Source organism: Egretta garzetta, unplaced genomic scaffold (genome assembly GCF_000687185.1).
Source record: "Egretta garzetta isolate BGI_Z169 unplaced genomic scaffold, ASM68718v1 scaffold134, whole genome shotgun sequence".
Classification (NCBI taxonomy): Eukaryota; Metazoa; Chordata; class Aves; order Pelecaniformes; family Ardeidae; genus Egretta; species Egretta garzetta.
Window position 1 is genome coordinate 271911 of NW_009259422.1, and position 4765 is coordinate 276675.

Here is a 4765-nt window from a genome sequence, read left to right on the forward strand (position 1 = left end):
AAGGGCGCAGCGGCGGTGGGGGCACCGCTGGCACCGAGGGATGGGGGGAAGGAAGCTGAAGGCAATTTGCAGAAATGAGCTTGAAACGCAGGGCGGAGAAGGCAGGGCGGTCGTGGCAGAGAGGCATAAAGACCTCTACAGAGATACCTCGCTAGCTCCCGACACCCCGCGCCGTACGATATTACAGATCTGGGCTGGCCCGACATTAGCGTACGCAGTCAGGCTCTGATACGCTGCGGTAAATGCAGCGTGACAGCACCTGAGCGAGTCTACGTGCAGAACAGATGTCTTCTAGCTGGGGCTGGAGCACATCGTCATTTCATCAATTATATATCGCTTCCCTTGCCATAAGCAGGCGCTCGGAAGCGGGACTGTTAAAGGAGACATAATAAGATCGGAGAGCAAAAGAGAGGCTTCTGAGGAGGGAGCTTGGCGTTGGGCTTGCTTCTCGCCCGGGAGCTGGCGGAGGGTTGGCAGTCCCCTGGGTTGCGCCTTGGCCGGCACCCCCGTGCTCTCAAACTTCACGTCCCCTTGCAGCGTTCTGCGGCGGGACCCGCAGCCCCCGCACGGCGGCGACGGGAAGGGACGTGGGCTTCAAGGAGAAGCCTCGGTGGGGAACTCAAGCCCGCGGGGCCGGACCCCGCTCTGCGATCCTGGGATGGCTCTGGGAGCCTGGCAGCCTCCCGGCCCCACCGAACCCTTTGGCTTTTACTCGCCTCTTTACTCCTTTGTCGTTTGGTTAATTGTTCCAGCTAGCTGCCTCTACCTGGCAATCCCGCTTCATTAGAGGGAGCGCGGGGCTTTTATTGTGACTGCAGAGTGTCGTCTAGTGTTTTCGCTGAACGTATAATTTGCCATGTATGAAAACCATTTCCAGAATTAATTTACCTACTGCAAACAGTTTGTATTAATGAAAATGCATTTTTCATGTGGGTTTGCTGGAAAAGCTGGCTGGAGCTCAAGAGCTCACTTTATCCATCCGGCATGAGTAGGAGATGGAATTTGTTTAAAAATTAAATAAATAACACACCCACCCCCCATTTTTAATACAATATGGCCCAGCAATAATCTCCGAGGCAGACTGCAAAGGCTGCGGAAAGCTCCATCTGTGGCATTTTAATATGCAGCATTGTCTCCCTTTTTAATATCCCCCCTTTCCCGGCTCGTGTTTGTGTAAGTGAGACGCGAGATGCTGTCATCTTCCCGGGTCACGTTTTGATGCTTGCAGCCAACAGAAGTGGAGATGGATGCAGCCGCGGAGCCCTTCCCATATTAACACACATATTTTAGAATAATTGATGCTGAATTCATTTTGCAGCCTTGTTTCTCCTCAGCCTTCCCCCACCCCCTCTTTCATAGATGCATGGAAAAAATCCTGTTATCAGCCCAGATGGCAGCTGGGTGCTCTCGGCTGAGCTGGGCCCTGCTCTGTCTTTCGGAGGCTCCTCCTGGATGGGGAGGGAGCAGGGGCTGGAGGTGGACGCCGATGGCTGCCGTAGCCTTGGGCAGCACCGGCGCCTCGCGTTGCGGTGCTGGGCGCCGGCGCGGGAGGGCAGGGAGAGGCGCTTGCTTAGACACCCCCCTGCCGATGCTCCGCTGGCTTTGGGGTGCCCTGCTCCATGCTGAGCCGAGCTTTGCGGGTGGCCAGGGCTGCAGGTTTGCAGGCGGTGGAGGTGGTAACGCCGCCCGGGACGTCACTGTCCGCAGGACGGCATCGGTCAAAATGCAAACTTTAAACCAGTGCGGGGAAGGGCAGAATGAGGCTCTCGGAGATGCTTTAAAATAAGAAGGTTTGAAAAACGTTTGGGGACTAAACCCCTCTGAAACCTTGTTCTGGTTTTGGGATTGTGTTCGATTACTGTGTGCTATAAACCCACCCCCCCCCGCCCCAAACCTCTTCTGTGCAAATAACTGAGAATGAATACAGGGTTGTTGAAGTTTTTTTAAAGAGAATCAAGGAAGGCGCTTGCCAACATGCAGGTGTGTTTGAGTACAAGATGGCTTGGACTGCCCGCAGCGTTCTTGGCCTTTGTAAGGAGGTTTTGGCGATCTCGGCTTCAAACCTCCGCGGCAGTCCCCAGGCTGAGCCGGCTGGATGGGGCCCACCCTGCCATTTTGGCTACGCCCCCCCCATCGGCAGGGTCGATCGCTGCCTTTTGTCCCCGGGGTGCGACGCTGAGCATCCCGGCCCCGCGCCTGCAGAGCGCCCGGTGCGGGCAGCTGAGCCCCCAAATAATCCTTTGGAGATCAGCGGACATTTCATGTGCTTAAAGTTAAGCCTGTGCTTAAGCATGAGCTGGACAGGGGCTGGCGAGCTCAGCGCCGTGGCGGACCTCCACGTCCCACCCTCCGTGCCGTGAGTGGGCGACGGTGGGGGCCGGGGACCTGGGGGTGAGGAGGGGAAGGGAAAGGGACAAAAAAAGGACAAAAAGCCCTGGGGGTGAGGCTGGTGGGAGCACCAGGCACCTCACCCGAGGCTGCAGAGCCCCGTCTGGATGCGTGCCAGTGCCTGGTGCCGTCCGACGTGCGGCTTTTAAGCCATCTAACGGCAGCTCCCTAATTGAGGGCCATTACGGAGCGCACGTATCGCCTGCCACCCTGCACTTGTATTATTGCAGCCTAACCTCGCGCGTTATGTTTATCTCATTCCGGGACTACTGTCAGCAACGCCACTCTAGGCATAAACTTAATTATATCTCCTCGGGTAGCAGCAGGGAAGTGATTTATTGCTGGCTTTTCTTTCCATCCTCCCCTCACCTCTCGGTGATGACTCTCCGGAAGACGTGCGCGCCTGTTTGCCGCTGTGGCGGCGCTAATGCTTGTCTGCAACTTTGCTGGAGTTGCAGAGCCCGCGTCTGAAAGTCGGTGTTGGCCAGAGACCTGCGCTCCAGCCCCAGGGCTCTCGGTGGCCACGGGGCGCTCTCGGTGGCCCTGTCCCTACACCCACCCCGTCCCCTGCGGAGCAGCAGGGTGACCCAGCGTGCCGGGGTGTTTGGGTGTGCAGGGTGGGGGCTTCCAGTGCTAATGGCCTGTGATGCCTTTGCACGCCATTTTCCTGGGCGCTTTTCTTTTAAAGTAATTAGTGCGCGAAGGCAGTAATCCCCCGGCTGAAGTGGCTCCTCAGGAGCAGACGTGCCGGCTCTTCAGCGCCTCTTCAACCAAAAATCCCAAGGTTTGCCATCCTTTGGTGCCAGCCCGTTTTCTCTCAAGCCTTCGGTCCCGCTTTGGGGGGGGCTGCCAAAGGCGCCCCCCGAGGAGGCTCCTGGCCGCTGTCGGCGGCGTGCTCTGCCCCGCTGCCAGGCTCCATTCCTTGGGAAAGCGAAGGAGTTTGGGAAATGGTTTCCCTTCCCTGCGCCATCCGCTAAGGCCCCTGCTCTCACTCTCCGGGGGAAGGGAAGGTGCTTTAATTATTCCTGCCTTCTGGAAACGCCATGGTAATTAGCAGTGCTGCAGAGAGCAAAGCCTGGCTGGGCTTGCCAGCACTGCAAGAGGCAGGAGCTGCTTTTTAAAGACGTCTCTTCTCCGAGGTACAGCCGTGCCATGCCCGGCGCAGCCCCGGCTGTGGTCTGCGACAGACACCCTGGAAACGGCCTCTGGCTGCGTGGGATGGGACGGGGTTTGGGGGGCTGCATGCAGCTCCCAGCACGAGCCTGAGCACCGAGCGGCCGGGGGGAGCGAGCCCTGGCAGCCACGTTAGGGCAGGGCTTGGCACCGGGGGAGGTGGGTTACGGCTTGTCCAGCCCTGCTGCGCTTGTCGTGCTTCAGAGCAGGCACAGCAGCGAAGGAAAGGGAGCAGAGGAAAGCGGGGCTCTCGCCCAGCGGGGCTTCGGTGCGGATCGGTCCCCTTGTGCCACCTCTGCTCCTTGGGTGGGACCAGGGTGAAGTCAGTGAAGGACAGGCAGGTAAATTCTATCTGAAAGGCAGCCGAGGTTGCCGTGGGATCCACGGAGCGGTTTTTGTCTCCGCTGTCCTGTTTGGGGCTTTGCTGCAGCTGTTTGCTGCGCGCACGTGCTCTGCTGAAGGAGGCTGGAAGAAGCTCGGGTAGCGCTCTCTTGTCCCTTGCTTGCTGCCGGCAGCAAGGGGACTGTGGCTGACGTGTCCCAGTCACCTCCATCGCAGTGCTGGGGGTGCGGGAGCCACCCCGCCGCGGCGAGCACCCTTGTCCCTGCAGGGGCGAGCTGTCGGCTTTGGTCCGTGCTCCCTATGGAACAGGGATGCTGCCCCGTCCGGCAGCTTTGCTGCGGGTTGGCAGGAGCTGCAGCCCCTGCTCCTGGTACCTGAGCACCGTGGCCCATCCTGGCCCATCCACCTCGAGCAGCTCGAGTGTGATTGCCCTGAACCCTGGCTGCAAACCTGGCTGCAAGGAGCATCTCCGGGAGTGAGGGCTGGGGGCTGCCCCGGCCCCGCCAGCCGCTGCAACCCAGCAGGGCCTGGCGGGGGCTGCATGCACTGCAAACGCTGCTGGCTGGCGGGCGCTGGTTGCGTACGGGCTGCTCTTTTGTGTGTGCCGGGGGCTTTTGCACGTGCAACAGCACGGCTGCGTGGGCCACGTCGGCTCTGAGCTTCAGCACGCGGAGCAGAGCGCCGCAGGAGCGCGTTCAGCGAATTTCTCCATGTGATTTTCAGCAAATTGCTGATTATTTTCCCCCTCGTTATTCACCTGACAGAGGAGCAGGTTGAATAATTAGTGAATGCGCGTGAACTCGGCAGCGTTTTTATGAATAAAACGTTTGTGAGTTGGCTGGGCATTGGCCCTGCTGCTTCA